The sequence below is a fragment of the Egretta garzetta genome, unplaced genomic scaffold, assembly GCF_000687185.1.
Source record: "Egretta garzetta isolate BGI_Z169 unplaced genomic scaffold, ASM68718v1 scaffold526, whole genome shotgun sequence".
In the NCBI taxonomy this organism is placed as follows: domain Eukaryota; kingdom Metazoa; phylum Chordata; class Aves; order Pelecaniformes; family Ardeidae; genus Egretta; species Egretta garzetta.
The window spans coordinates 410,021-426,530 of NW_009259967.1; positions in this window are offsets into that span (position 1 = coordinate 410,021).

The window sequence follows — 16,510 nt, forward strand, 5'->3', positions numbered from 1 at the left end:
GTATTGATAGTACTTATGATGGTGTATCTGGCATTTTGTGTTAGACCACATGTAGAACGCTGTCCAGGTTTGGGGTTCCCCAGTTCAGGAAGATTTCAACCACCTGGAACAAGTGTATGGAGGTTTTTGTTTTAAACTCCAGACTAGCATGGAGAAGTACAGATGGATGATAGGGCACGTGTATGGAACTGGAGACCCTCACCAGTGGTCGAGTATGTGCTTGTTGTTTGGGGGGTGGGGTTTTTTGTTTTTGTTGTTTGTTTGGTTGGGGTTTTTTTAAAGGCAGAACCAGAACTGGACAAAACTGTGTTTAGGGAGTAACAGAACAAGGAAATTGTATCTAACATGTGAAGGGTACTGTATATCACCGTATACTTTGGATGTAGAGTGGAGCTGTAGCTCAGTGAGGAAAGAGAAAGATGTAAAAGCATGTTAGCAAACATAAAAAGGACCCCAAGTAGATCCTAGAGGGAGGAGAAAGAAAGCAGCAGCATATTTCTCCCAAGAAAGGACTCCAGATGCTGACAGCTTCGTGTTATCCTTTCCAGCAGTCTGGAGCTATTGACTTTGAGACCCAAAGGAGCAATAGAAGGGTGCAAATAACCCCTAGAAAAGAAAGAGAGAAATGTGTGTTACAATTTTAACTGTATTGCTGTGACTACTTCTGTATAAAAATAACTGCATTATTATCTCTTTTCCTGTAATAATTAGATCTAGGCTAATAGCAATCCTTCAGTTAGGTTAAGATTCCCATATTGTAACAATAAATTCTTAGCTTTACTTACATATATGTTATGCTTCCTCTTTGCCCATAAACAAGATCTTCAGTGTAACAGAAGAGGTAACTTCAGGAGGAGCGAATAGCAGCCTTCCAGTAAACGTGGAGAAGTTGTCAGGAAAGTAGCCTGCTTTTTACAGTTGTGTGTGGTGGAAGGATGAGAGATGATGGCATAATTTGAGACCGGAGGTTCCGATTAAAGGTAATGAAACTCCTTTGGGAGGACAGTAAATCAATGGAACAGGCTGCCCAGAGGGGTTGTGCAGCTTATCATTGGGAGGCTGGATAAAGCCCTGAGCCCCGTGGCCTTGGAGCTGACCATGCTGGGTGCAGGAGGTTAATCTTGGGGACCTCCTGAGGTCCCTTTCAATCTAAATTATACTATGACCCTATTTACAGTAAATTCTAAGTGAAACTCGAGTTTACTTTGCTGTAACTTGTCTGCTCCATAGTCAAGCTGTTCTAAGACAACTGATAGGAGTTACCCAGGTTGCCAAACTCAGCACTTAGCTATTTGCAAGTGGGGATTACAGGCTATGGATTTAGTTAGTCTGGCTTCTCTAAACATTCAGTCCATGCATAAGTTTCTTAATTTATATATTTTAATTGAATGGAAAATTTAAAGAACAGTTCTGCCCGCTGCTGGGGGGACAGCGACTCTCTCCGTCTTGGGAAGAACCTGGAACTTAAGAACTGTCTCTTCCTAAATCCTCAGCATCCTGGACTCCAGTAGTCTGTGGGTGATAAAGTATGTTTTCTGTAAAGCAAATAATTAATCTGAGTGTGATTAGGTTGGGTAGAATGTATTTGGGGTAGAATGTATTCTTTAGTTAACTTTGCATTTGGTCTTCAGTATTGACACACGAGAGGAATTATTTGAAATGGAAAAGGGCTGTTTTCTCTTTATAAGTGCTGGCACTTAGTGTCAAAAAGTGAGCAAGCTGAATGCTTTAGGAGACTTAATACCCTTATGCAGTATGAATTAAGGCAGTGTAATTTCCTTTCTTAAAGAGTAATAGTTATGGAGGGGTGTTCTTTGTGGGGTTTTTTTTCCTCCATGTCAAGCTTAACAAAAAAAAGTTGATTGACTTTCCTTATATTATTTGATCCTGACAATAGCTGATGTCTTTCTAATTCCTGAAAACAAGCTGCAGACTCTCTCCTCTACTAAAATTACTTGTATGCCATTCTGAGCTTCTGTCTTTCCGCACATTTGTAATCCCCTGACAACAAAAGAAACACTGAGCCCTAATGAGAGTGGGAAAGAGGGGTCATAGTCTGGAAAATACAGAGAACCTCTGGCATGAGGATGAATATGATGCAAACTTCAAGACATAATATATGCTGCTTTCTGATAGCTAGCCATCCACCTCTGCCAAATGTGGCACCTGGTTTGAATGAACCACATTACTTTCATCCATGTTATAGAAAACCATCATGCAGTAAGTAATTTTCTGAAATTATTTTTAAGGAATGTTAAAGTCTTGAAATACGTTAATAGGGAAATTGGTGGTTACTCATAAAACACTTACAAGCAACATCCCTGACTTAACTGTATGTGCATAAATTATCATGGATCCTCCACAAGTTTGTTTGGTTTCAGTAAATGTAAAAAAATTTGTGATATGACAGCTGTGGTTTTGAGTACTGTTCTGGAGAAATTACAGCAGGTCAGTGCAGAAAACCATGATCACAACAAAGGAGGAAGGAAAGAAAGCCATTGGGGAAAAAACTTGCTGGAAGTCTCAGGTTAATGTCCTAAATCTCATTAATTCTCAAATAAATATATCACATTTCCTCAGTCTTCCTGGGGCAGGTTTTTGTTTTGTTAGTAAACCTCTTTCAGCTTGTTATGCAGAAAATACAAGGATGGATAGGGTAGTAAATTACACTGCAGATGAGTAACTTTGTCAAGTTGTTAAAGCCTATTTTGACAAGATTCATAAATACAGCTTAATGCTAAATAACGTACATGGAAGCAAAGAATACAGGTTATTGTCAGGCATGAGTTTATACACGTACAATGGCCAAAATGCACCAAGTCTTTCAGGAGTTTGGATTTGTGATTCAATGGGTTGGAGGGGAAGGGGCAGTACCGATTAGAAGTTGGGAGTGATCTGCCTTCGCAAACACCATGACCAAGATCACTGTGCCTTGTTTCACTGAAAGAAATTCAGAAGATCTTCACTTAAGAGTGGGGAGGGGGAAATCTCAAGAGCTGTAAATGTGCTGGATAAAGTTTTATCTGAAATCTGTGATGATTATGACTTTGTTCTTTATGAAAGGACCATTCTCCAATCGCTTGTTTGCTCTTCATGACTATGGACAAACGTGCAATTGCTGGATACCCCACCTGGGGCACAGGAGTATTTGCCTTGAGTGCAACAGTGTAAATAGCGGCTACTTCATCCCTTCTCTGTAATTCTTCCTGGTGGCACATCTGCCAGCAGGTAAACTCACTTCCATTATTTTTCAAGGTGAAATTGCTGTGTAAAAGATCAGCTCCTAAACCTAGATGTTTTTAGGTCTATTTAGCCCCTCTTGCAGCGGATGGGAAGACTCTGTGGAAGACAGTGGGAATTGGATAGAGTCCTCGTGAAGAGTATTTTCACTCAAAGGTGACCTGAATTGCAAAGTCACTGTTCCCATGGTGATTGTTTTGTGTTATTTACTGAAAGCTAAGACTGAGGTCTTTGTAGACTGCCACACACTGAACTTTTGAATGCTGGGCAGAGGCAGCCTGGGTCATTCCTCTGGTCCTGCTCTCTTCAGGAAGTGATGTGTAATGGGATCCACTGTAATCCACCATAAAGTGAGTCATCATTCATGACAAGTTTGTTGATGCCTGGTTACTAACCATTAGTTATTACTGTAAAATTCTCATTTAAGTTCTGAAGGCTGCCTATTGCCCCTTTGTTTTTCTCTGTTCCTGCTCATTAACTTCCACCTTGAAATAAATTCTCCATTTTATCACACCTCGCATAATTATATGGTATATTAGTTCCCATTGCTGCAGTCCCTTTTTAAAGGGAACAACGGTGTTAACTTACACGTGGAGGTAGAAACCAAGTCCCGTTCATTCATAAAAGATTTTAAGATCTTCCATTTGTCAGGCTGTCTTTACATGTATTAGGTGTCAGCTAACACTGTTCTTCCAAGTACCTGGATATTTTTGGCCTGGGGTGGTAGCAGGTGGCCACAGCAGAACAATAGATATTTTTTCAGATGTTAAAATAGGGCCAGACTGAAGTGACAGTTTGCCAGGAATGAAACTAAATATCAACTTTGAAAGGAGAGGCTAGCTGAGGGGCTGGGTGAGCTGTCAGAGGGCAGAGCAAGTAGTCCATGCTGCATGACAGCATTTCTAACTCTGGCTGAGTATGGGCTTTCTCAAACACTGAAGATGAAGTGTAGGGTCTCTAAGCCCTGCTGCTCTCTGCGCTTGATCACTTCAGCAATGACAGAAAGCAGGAAGGAAGCACAGCAGCATTGTTCCTCAAACAACCTTTCTGACTGTCCCTTCATCCTGCATCCTTCCCCCTCTGCGATGGGGCTGAGCATGGAGCTCAGAAAGCAAGGTCCGGGGTGCTGGGACAGGGTGAGGGGATCTAGTGATGCTGGGGCTGTGGTGCCTGGGGAGCAAGGAGAATGAAAGGCAGCGCCTTGAAGGCTGACCCACACAAACCTGGGAACTGTTCTGAAGCAGGGCCTGGCTCCACCTGCTCTGCTGGTGGTCCCTTGACTTATTTTCCCAATCCCCTGAGCTCCGGAAAGTGAGGAGGCAATGTTGCTACTGAGCACACTGAACAACTCCCACCGCTCAGCGGTGGCTTGTAAGCACCCTTCTCCCAGTGCCTTCACTGGCTTTTTGGCACAAGTTTGTAATAACACAGCTGTACTTGATTAGATTCTGGAAAACAAATGTGCCTGGAGTTTACTATTACCTTTGTTTTCTTCATAAAACAATACACATATATATGTATATTTCTACTCTTAACTTATTACTGTGGCTGAAAATTAATCCTGGGAAAAGACTAACATGGTATTGTAGAAAGTCATTCAGTATTAAAAAGAATCGATTTGTCAAGTTCAGGGAGGCAAAACACCATTCAGCCATGGCAGGCAGCTATGGAAACCATCCACTTGGGCAAGCACATTCAAAAACATCACCTTGAGCAGCACACAGGTTTGGGGTTTTTTTTAATTTCTCTTTAAAAAAAAAAAAAGTAATAAATGGCTACAGCACGCACATCATTCAGGAAATCAACCACATCAGGGAACTCTAGGTTCTTCAGTAAAGCAATTAATGTAAAATTGATGAAAATATCTTACCTGGTACCCGTCTCTATAAACGGAAGACTATTTGAAGGTTCAGCATTTAGAAAATCTGGTGACTCTGCTCCAGAAGTCCTATAGCTGAAATCAGATTGTTCAAAAAATTTGAGACAAAGCTACTGAATCTGTTAAAGTAGCTATTAGTGAGGGGAAACAGACACACACAAACCCAAAATCCAGGGAGGAGTAGTTTTTTGAAAGTGGACTGAACCACGTGATTTGACACATCTCCTTTTAATGGACTAGCAGTCAGGCTAAGTTACAAGGTTACTCTTAGATTGAGCAAGGATAGCAAAAGGTGAGTTTCTTGAGGGGTTTCTCTTGGTGTGGGAGGACTGTGACTGCAGTCTTTGGATGTGAGTGAAATTGGTTTGCTTTCTTGGTTGTGGAACAAGCTGGTGGCTCGCTTGCTGAGCGCGTCGAGATGGTGCTCCAGTTTACACCTGCTAAAATATTTGCATGTTCTTTTTGTCTCCTGTGTCTTGATCCCAGACTTCATCTTCAGACATGAACAGAGCTAAGAGAAAAAGTAATTTAATCAAATGCATACTTCTTGCATTATCAAGAAAAGAAGAGGAGGAGCACTTATTTGTAATGGCAGAACTCTTCAGGTGAAAATTCTTACTCTAGGCAATAGCAGACCATGAGGCTACAGACCTAACTAGCATCAGATGTGAGTGCTGCATTCAGTTTCCACGAATTAAACACAGAGACTCCTGAAGCTGATAATCAGGCTGGAGGGACAGGAGTTTTGCAGAATAGTCTCTTTTTGGTCTTTAAATTGATTTGGGATTCATTTAAAACAGCAGAAGGCTTGTTAGGATCTCTGAAAAAGTAAAGATTTCCTGTGTGGGACAGATGGAAAACTATAATAAGCTTTACTTTCTTACTTAATCTGATCAAATTTTAAGAGGTAGATTTATCTCTTTTTCTATCAAGGGACTGAAAGTTTCACAGTAAAATTGTGTGCTGAGGCAGAAACGTAGTAGGTTTTCTAACAGCTTCCCAACAGGACGGACTTCTAAATACTGCAAATCTGTCAAGTGGAGAAACAAAGATGCCGTCTGGGGAAGAGCTTCCACAAGAAGGCAGGCAGACCGTCAGAAGTTTTGCCAGGGAATACTCCATTGCTTCTTTAGAGGGAGAAGCTGCATTCCTCTTCTAGGTGAGGAAGGGCTGCCATCGGAGCTGCCCTGCTGAGTCCGATCAAATATCCCGTAGGGCCATTATCGCCTCTCAGAGACAGCCAGTGTGGGATGATTAGGACAACAGTATAAGAAACAGGGCACAAAGAGAGTGCTCTTTCCCCTTGATATCTTCTCCCAACTTCTCAGCATCCACAGTTCAGGGGCAACCTGAGCCAGAACTTATTTCGACACTATTATACTTAGTAACCACCAGCAGACCTAGCCACTTTGGGTTTGTTCACGGTCTCTTTGGGAATCAGGAGAAGAGCAAAGTGATAGAAACCACTACATTTTTCACAAGCAATAGAAGCCGAGACATGGAGAGGAGCAGTCTCTGAGATTTGCTACTAAGTCTGTTGGAGGAGGAGCAAGGGTCAAGGAGAGACTACGATGGTCTTCATTGCATCCAAAATTTGCAGAGGAATTGTGGAGTGTGGGTGTGATTGCAGACTTTAAACTAGCTGACTTGTTGATAAAGATCTTGATTTTTAAATTTTTTTTCTTTTTCCAAGCAATAAATAGGTGAAGAGGAACTAAGAGAAAAAGTGGTACTGGGGGAAGCGGATGTTCAAGAACTTTTCAGTTTGGGTAGTACAGGTATGTTTGTGGTAAGCAGAAGTCAGTGATACTTTTCAAAGCCTCCACTTCTTATTTGGAACAAGAGAGCAAACTGCAATATGAACAATGTAGGAGCAGAGCGCCTGCCCAGCCATCACCCCTCTAAGTTGCCTGGCTGCTGGCATGTGCTCCTTGCCGAGGCGTGAGTAGAACCAGTGCAGGGGGTTTGCTGGTGTCAGGGAATGAGTATCGTTCCTCTGGCATGTAGCCGTGCTCACGGTCTCCTCTGCTGCCAGGGCTCAGCTGGGTGCGCTGTGCTGTCCAGAGAAAAGCGTAGAGAAATTGTTATAGAGCTTGTCAGATGCTGTCCCTGTGGCATTGCCATCTTTCTTAATTTAATTACAAGATAACTGTTGGGGACTTGTCCTAAAATCTTATTTCTTGCAGTTGGGTTGACAAGATATGCTCCATTCTCTTTTGATCCTTCTAGCATATCTTGTCTAATTACATCAAACATTGGCTATATGCCTTCATTTTCAAGGCTCTCTGCTGTTTATCCCCACCCCACTAATTATCTTTTATCATTAATGAGGTGCTGATTCTGCCTCCAGTCATAGAATCATAGAATGTTTTGGGTTGGAAGGGACCCCTAGAGGTCATCTAGTCCCTATGGCTGACTTAAATGTCTTTCAGACAAGCTCCTTCACAATTTCTACCATGCTGCTTCTTGGGTTTCAGAGGTGCTTCGTGCAAATACTCTCAAGGGTCTTGAATCACCCCTCTGTTTCCTCTCGGAGCCCCAGTCCCCCACCCTACCACCTCCAGCCACGCGTCCCTCCTTCTCCTGGTCACCTCCCAGCCTGTCAGGCTCAGCCTTCTCCCCCAGCTCTGCCCCGGGCAGTGCTCCTTGGCAGCAGGGACTGTTGCGGTCCAGAGGGAGTGAGCAGCAGGTAATTTTTTTTTTTTTGCCATGATATTCTTGAGCCCCTGTTCAGTGGCAGCTGCCAGTGGTACTGCCTGCAGTGCCAGCACCAGCTCCTGCAGTCTTATTTTAGGCTGCAAGTTACTGACAGACTTTTCCAACAGGCTGTTAAAAGGGAAATCATGTTCCAGGCTGGGACAGGGGTACAGACTCGCTGCCATTTGGTTTTTCATCCTGCCAGCTGGCTAGCATTGCTGCTCAGTCGCCACTTCAGTTTGTTAATACCTGGTGCAGCTTTTCCTTTCCTTTGCTTTAGATTTCTGTTTTAAGACAAGGTCAGAAGAAGAGATTAGTCATGAATTTGCTAGGTGAGCGTTGCTCAAATGCAGAAGGGAAGGTAACAGAGCAAATAAAGCACAGACCTGTCTTGAGGAGCAGATATGGGGGAAAAAGCCGAAAACTTAATCCTCTGTGACAAGCCATGGTGTGTAAAGCAGAGAGGAAAGACTTTTAAAACCCAGCAATATTTCCTGATCCTTTAGTACCTGTGGAGCCACTGGCACAGCCTATACATAAAGGACTGAAGGCTAAAAAAAGCAGGTTTGCAATCTCAACTGTTTGGCTGTTCATTAGGAACTCATGTCCTTATTCTGTGATCACCGTGATATTCACTGCGACATCTGAGGCGACTGCGGGGCCTTGGGACAAGACACCAAGCCTGGCTCAGGCAGGCGGTGCAGAGTTCAAGGGGTACATCTCAGAGGAGTTTGTGCCCACTTCCAGCATCCTGAATAGGCATCTTTGTGTGGACAGAGGACATCATTGTACAATGCACTAACTAAACCTGACTGTGGCATTCTGTGGCCTTGGAAGATAGCGCTGTCCATTCAACCTCCAGGCACTATTTTTTGGTAGTGCTTTAACATTTCCATTAAAACTATGAAACAGTTAAGAAGTCATCATTAAGCTGTTATGATTAGAGCTCAGAGGTTGCTCCTATAATGAAGAAAAGCAGTTCATTGCCCATTGTATCTCCAGACTTTATGGGATGGCAATTTGGAAGGACTCATACCAATGGAATTCGTAATTTACATGTTTTTTTTACTGTTTTATTGCACCAAAGCCAAAACTCTCCTTGGATTAGCCAGTCAACACTTATCTTCAGTATTGTATCATCACAAAACCATAGAATGATTGAGGCTGGAAGGGACCTCTGGAGGTCATCTTGTCCAACCCCTCCGCTCAAGCAGTGTCACCTACATCAGGTTGCCCAAGACCACATTCAGATGGCTTTTCAATATCTCCAGGGATGGAGACTCTACAGCCTCTCTTCAACAACCTGTTCCAGTGCTCAGCCAGTAAAAAAGTATTTCCTGATGTTCACAGGGAACTTCCAGTCTTAGTGGCCCCTCTCCAGTATGTCCATCTCTCTCTTGCACTGAGGAGCCCAGAACTGGATACAGCACTCCAGGTGTAGCCTCACCAGTGCTGAGTAGAGAGGAAGGATCTTCTCCCTCAACCTGCTGGCAACACTCCTCCTAAGGCAGCCCAGGACTGTTAACTTATTTTTTTGCCACAAGGGCGTGTTTCTGGCTCACATTTGACTTGGTGTTCACCAGGACTCCCAGGTTCTTTTCTGCAAAGCTGCTTTCCAGCCAGTTCACTCACAACATCATGTACTGGTAACTAGGGTTGTTCCTCCCCTGGTGCAGGACTTTGCAGTTCCCTTTGTTGAGTTGCATGAGGTTCGTATCAACCCATTTCTCCAGCCTGTAGAGGTTCCTTGGATAGCAAGACAACCATCTGGTGTATCAACCACTCCTCCCAGTTTTGTGTCAAGGGTACACTCTGCTCCATCACTCCCAGTTTTGTGTCAAGGGTACACTCTGCTCCATCATCCAGATCATTAATGAAGATGTTGAACAGTACTGGACCCAGTATTGACACATTGGATAAAATGCTAGTTACTGACCCTCTGACTGGATGTTGTGCCACTGATCACCACCCTTCACGCCTGGACATTCAGTCCGGTTTCAGTCTACCTCACTGTCTGCTCATCCAGCCCGCAGTCCATCAGCTTCTCTATGAAGATCATGCGGGAGACAGTATCAAAATCCTAACTGAAGTCAAGGTAGACAATATTCACTGCTCTGCCCCCATCTACCAAGCCTATCATTTAATTGTAGGTTATCAGCTGGTCAAGCATGACTTCCCCCTGATGAAGCCATGATGACTACTCCCAATAACCTTCTTGTCCCTCATGTGCCTGGAAATGGTTTCCATGATTAGTTTTTCTATCCCCTTCCCAGGGATTGAGGTGATGCTGACAGGCCTGTAGTTCCCTAGGTCTTCCTTCTCCCCCTTTTTGAAGATAGGAGTTACATTTGCTTATCTCCACTCCTCAGGCATCTCTGCCAATCACAATGATTGTTCAAAGATAATTAAGTGGCCTCAGAATGTCATCAGTCAGCTCCCTAGCACTTGTAGGTGCATCCCATTCAGCCCAGGCCTGCGTTTTGCCTGTTCTTCCTTTTGCCACTTTTTGCCAGGAGCTCCTTCTTTATCCATGCTGGTTTCCTGGCATTTTTTCCTGACTTCTTTCTCATTAGGATGGACTGCTTTTGAGCTTAGAGGAGGTGATCCTTGAATATCAACCAGCTTTTTTGGACTCTTTGTCCCTCCAGGGCCTTATTCCATGGGACTCATTCAAGCAGATCCTTGAAGAGTCCAGAGGAGAGCAACTAGGATGAATAAGGGACTGGAGCATCTCCGCTATGAGGAAAGGCTGAGAGAGTTGGGCTTGTTCAGCCTGAAGAAGAGAAGACTGAGAGGGGACCTCATCAACACGTACAAATATCTTACTGGCAGAAGCCACAACGACGGAGCCAGACTCTTTACAGTGGTGTCCAGCGACAGGACAAGGGGCAATGGGTACAAACTGAAACATAAGAGGTTTCAGTTGAATATGAGGAAAAACTTCTTTACTCTGAGGGTGACGGAGCACTGGAACAGGCTGCCCAGGGAGGTTGTGGAGTCTCCTTCTTTGGAGATATTCAAAGCCTGCCTGGATGAAGTCCTGTGTAACATGCTCTAGGAGAACCTGCTTTATCAGGGGGGTTGGACTAGATGATCTCCCGAGGTCCCTTCCAACCCTTGCGATTCTGTCATTCTGTCTGCTCTCCTGAAGTTTATGGTTGTGATCCTGTGTTTTGCTCCACTCCTTCCTCTCAGGATCCTGAGTTCTACCATCTCACAGTCACTGCAGCCAAGTCTGCCTTTGATATTTATGTCTCTCATGAGCTCTTCCTTGTTTGTGATTATGAGGTCTAGCAGAGCACCTGTCTTCTTTGGCTCTGCTGTCACTTTGGTCAGGAATTTGTCAGTGTTCTCCAGGAACCTCCTGGATTGCTTATGCCCTGCTGTGTTGTTCCTGCAGCATTTATCAGGGTGGTTGAAGTCCCCCAAGAGGACAACAGGTTGGGAACATCAAGCTACTTCTAGCTGTCTGTAGGCAGCCTCATCCACTTGTTCTTCCTGGTCAAGTGGCCTATAGTAGGCACTCACTACAATGTCATCCATACTAGTCAGCTCTGTAGTTCTTACCTATAGGCTCTCAGTTGGCTCATCATCCATCCTCAGAGAAAGCTCCATGCACTCAAGCTGTTCAGGGGCAACTCTTCCTCCTCATCCTCCTAGCCCATCCTTTTTAAGAGCCTGCATCCCTCCATTGGAGCACTTCAGCCATGCAGGCCATTCCACCATGTCTCTGTGGTCCCAAAATTATCATAGTTCTGCAACTGCACAGAGATCTCTAATTTCTTGTGTTTATTCTCCATGCTGCATGTGTGAGTGTACAGGCACTTCAGGGGGGCACACTGGCATGCTGGTGGGTTTTTCCATAATGGTTCCTTGCTTACATGCAAGTGCTTCTAAGAAATTGAGGTGGCCTTGCTTAACTCTGCTTTGTTGGTTTTGTGTTCCCTTCCATTCACATCATGCTGGGCCCTTTGCTTGTCAACCCTGTCCATCACTCCCTCACAGAGCTGCTGGTAACTCTCCTTTTCCCCATAGCAATGCACATAACTTTCTGTTCCATCCTCTAGAACAGTTGTTCTGCAGAATTGCTTATGTCTCCCGGCAAACCAAACCAGGTTTATTTTAAGAATGTCTGATAGGGACAGAAAATTCTATTCTGTCCTTGAATATTCATGCTCACTGGAGTTGCTGTTTCTTTTCATGCTCTACAGGAAAGACTATACAAAGTGTAAAAGTAGCTAGGAGGAATTGTCTTTTATCTTTGACATAAACAAATGTTACAGAAGTCTCTTCCAAAAACCTGTACCACACAATAAGCTTTCAGAGAAGAGAAATGGTTTTCTATGTTCACATGTTTATTAATATTTCTCAATGAACTCAAAGGTCATACAGTTCTCAAGTGGGCAAACAATGGTATACCACAATGGCTGTTTCATCACCTCTCTCTCTCCCCAAGCCTGAACATGCTTTCAGCTTCACCCCATGGTCTAAATGAAGACATTAAATGCATTAGGGTTAGGACAGAATATTTCTGACACACACAGTGTGAATTTCACAGAAAACTGAGGAATAAATAAAACTATGACTGTCCTCTACAGAAATCTGTCCTTTTGGATTCAGAAGTTTCTGTTGTCCAGGCTCACAATAATAGATTTAAACAGGAGAAAGAAGAAGAACAGAAAGGAGGAAGGTGGTGTTACAGAAAGATTTCATTTTTGCTCAGAAGCTGAAATCCTGGCACTGAAATGCTATGACAACCTCAGTTGTTAATGTTATAATCTGCAATAGCTCAGCCTCTGTTTACTCTGGGCAAACAGGGTGCTGGCAAATGGTGCTGTCTTGCAGCCCTGCGGGAAAAATCCTTTGTCTATTCAGGGAGCGTGTACTGTGCTCCCAGGGTTGCTTCATTGCCCCGCCACCATCACCCTGCTGCTGGGTCCTCCTGCCTGCCTTGCTGAGAGAAAACCTTGGGGGAGGAGGCAGAGAGACATGGGGGTGCCATTGCCAGAGTAGCTGATTTATTTTTATTAAGGGCTCCTCTTAACTCTAAGCCACCAACTCTGACTTCATTCTAGTTCACCGCAGAAGAGCTCTCCCTGGTACCAGGAGCATCATCTTTGTTCCAAGACCATCATAATCTTCATTAGCAGCCAAGCACAGGCAATTGTGTCAGGAACAGGGTAGGAAAAAAGAGTCTGTCAAGAGGCTATCAGATCCAAGGGCATCTTACAATAGCATGTTGGCATCCAAACCTGGGGAAAATATAGGTGGGATTTCCCAATTTAAACTTAGAAAACAACAATCAAACTACACCAGGGTGCAAAATAAACCCAACAAGGCTCCAAGGGTTGGAAGGGGAAAAGCCTATATTATGCTGGATGATATTAAATAAACACCAGAAACAGCAAGAATGAAAATGGGCAGAGGAGAATGGAAGTTAAAAGGTCCAAGGAGGAGTCTGCAAAAGGCAGTCAGCATGCACTAACAGGGAGCAGCACGTCGGGCTGCACAAGGAAATAACAGAGGCCAAAGCAGCTCCCAGCATTTGTACATCTGTTGGAAGCAAAACAATTTCACAAAAGCCCAAAGGCAAGGACTGAAAATGCTTACCAAGAAACTAAGTAAACGTATTTCGTACAACACAAAATAATTATTTTGAAGATGTTAAAGGGAGAGTGGTGTTGAGAGACCAGAACATCTCCTTACTGGCTGAAATCTTAATATGCATTTATCAGGCAGTGAGGTGTTAAGCTCATGTACAGTAAGAAAAAAAATGAGAAAAAAGTATTCTCGCTAAACATGATTCAGAATGTACCACAGAGAATTAATTTCCCAGGCAGAAGTAATTTAGACATAAAGATAAAATATAATCTTGGAAATAAATAGGGTACAATTGTTCTAGAGAAGAAAATATTTATTCCATGCTTGTAAATATGCCAGGGCTTGTTAGGAGGATGTGCACATTAGGTAAACATGTATTCACAGGAGCAATGATCAACGTAGAAATATTTTAAGGGTGTGAGAAGGAAATTGCTGTAATATATGATGTAGTTGTACTGCCAAAAAAAAAAAAAAATCTACACACGTTTCTTGTTTCTTTAATGCTCCAGCAAAAACATAGAGAGGAATTTGATAAATAGCACAGCAAAGAAAAGCCTATTAAATGGCTTAATTCCATAGTAATTATAGAAAATGAAGGTGTAAAAGTTTGCTTAGCTTTAGCTCCAGGGACTAATACAATATAAAAATGGCTAAAATTGCATATTCTTAGCCTCAAATGGATGTAGAACTATATCAAAGAATGTGAAATGTGAAAAAAAAAAAAATCAGAAATGCTCAAGAAAAGCTTGTAATGATAACTGCAGAAACTTCAGATCTGCAGTTGAAAATGGCCTAGATTTTCTCGCATGTGCTTGAAGGAAGTTCTGTGCCAGTTTGGATTATTTTCTCAATTCACAGAAATAGTACTGTTCAAGGACTAAATATGTAAACTCATTTTAAAAAAAAAAAAAAGATACATAATATCTGGTATGTTTGTGATGCCATACTAAATGTGATAACTGTTTATAAATAGTACCTAATTTGATTACTGTAAGTTCAAACATTTTGCAAAAGGATATGACTGTACTCATTTTCTATTGAGTATCCAGTATCCACAATCCAATATTCCTATGGAAAAAAGTACAGACATTTTAAAAGACTAGAGAGTTAAGCCCAAACTCTTAATTGGCATAGCTAAAAATATTTGAAACTAGGACATTTTCAATAAAAAGCTGAGAACTGGACTCCCTTACAATATAATGGGCAGTATTAAAAATGTGAATACTGTGATCTGTTACTTGCAGAAGGGAAAAAAAAAATGTTCTAGAAAAAAGCAGACTTGAGACAGTGGCAAACAAGGTGGAAAGGACTGGAGGCTTTTCTAAATTTTCACCAGGTTCCTGCACGATGATTATTGAACATGATCAGGTATTTCAAAGGAATAAGTGAACATTTGAATTCTTTCAGAAAAGGAGGAAGGGGGGAAAAAAAGAGAAGTAGGAGTTTCTGAGTTAAAATACGGGATAGATTGTTAAAATTTGACATCTTTGAGGGACAGGAGTGAGACAAACATTGTAGAGAGCAAATCCTAGGAGTTGTTTTGGAGAATCATGAAATGATGTTTGAAATTGCCTTGTGTAATCTTTTTTTCTTATGGAAGACAGAGTTGTGAAGATAATTGTTCCATTCTGAAACTGGCACAATCAACCCTGATCAGCCATTGATGAGATGCAGTGCAAGATATACCATGTTTCTGCCAATTGCCGGGTTGCCCAGAGAGGTAGTGGAGGCCCCATCCCTGGAAAAGTTCAAGACCAGGTTGGACGGGGCTCTGAGCAACCTGATCTAGTTAGCAGCGTCCCTGCTCACTGCAGGGGGGTTGGACTAGATGACCTCTAGGGGTCCCTTCCAACCCAAACATTCTATGATTCTATGATTCAATACTTTGTTCTGTCCTGAGCTCCATTTTTCCCTCCTACAGTCTTTTAACTCAGTGTTAAAAATACACCTTTCTTGTAAGTTTTTGATTCGGAGTTCAGAGGTTTTGGTGTGATAGATTAGAGGGTGCAATGATTTATACAGAAAATAAATTAAGAAAAACAGAGTTTAAAATTAGACTATGTTAGTCTAATTAGATTATCCGTGAACTGGTGGATTGATTGTAGCAGCTTGGTTGCATGCGTTATTTCTGGCTTAGTTACTCACACTCTCCTCTTTCCCAGTAAAATAGTGGGAGTGAGGCACTGAACAACCAAGACAAGGAATGGGAAAAAAAAAAAAATTTAAACTTGAATTGCGAACTGAACATTTCAGAGGATTAACTGAAGGTCTATTAAAAGCTGAATGAAAAGAAAATATGCAGTTATGGCCCAGCAGTATGATTATTCCCATTCACTGTTTATCTTACTTTCTCCAGCAAATGAGATTAAAGCTACAACAGCAGATACGACATTTTGTTGCAATGGTTGCTTTTCAAAAATTATCAACTCCATGCGCACAAGAGAACAAGGACTCGGGGGCATTTTGTGGGAAGCCAAAGCTCTATAAGCCGGATCAACGCAATGGTTGCTGCAACACCGCAAGGAAGCTGGGGAGCTTCAGCCAAGCGCGCTGTGACGACTGATGCAGCCCCAGCCAGTTTGCATTAACCAGGGTTTAGATGGGAGGAGGGGTTCATCTCCAACACAGGTATGGGGACCTATGGAGAAAACAGCCCATAGATTACTTTCAGCCATAGATTTAAGGAAGCTGTGGCTCCTGGAGGTGAGCGGGATCCTGCTGACTCAGATGACCGACAAGCCCGAGCAAAAGGATGGAGTTTAAGGAACTCCACTTGAAAATGTTTTCCACAAAGTGCAGCGAACAAATCAAAATGATGCAGGACAAACATTGCATACAAGAAATACAGGAATATAATAAGCAGAAAGAGAAGAACCTTAACACTGGCATTTTTTAAGTTGCAAGCCTGTCCGGTGGCCGATAGCTCAGGCCCACAGCCTGCTGTAAGCACTGGTGTCACTCATGTTAAGGGTTCGCCTTGGTCCAGGAGTGCTGGGCCCTGGGGGTCACTTGGCTGGTGGCTTTTTGGCCTGCCCTGCCCCTCCCCAGCACCATGAGCCTGGGCCCTCTCAGTCAGACCCGGCTGCCACCTCT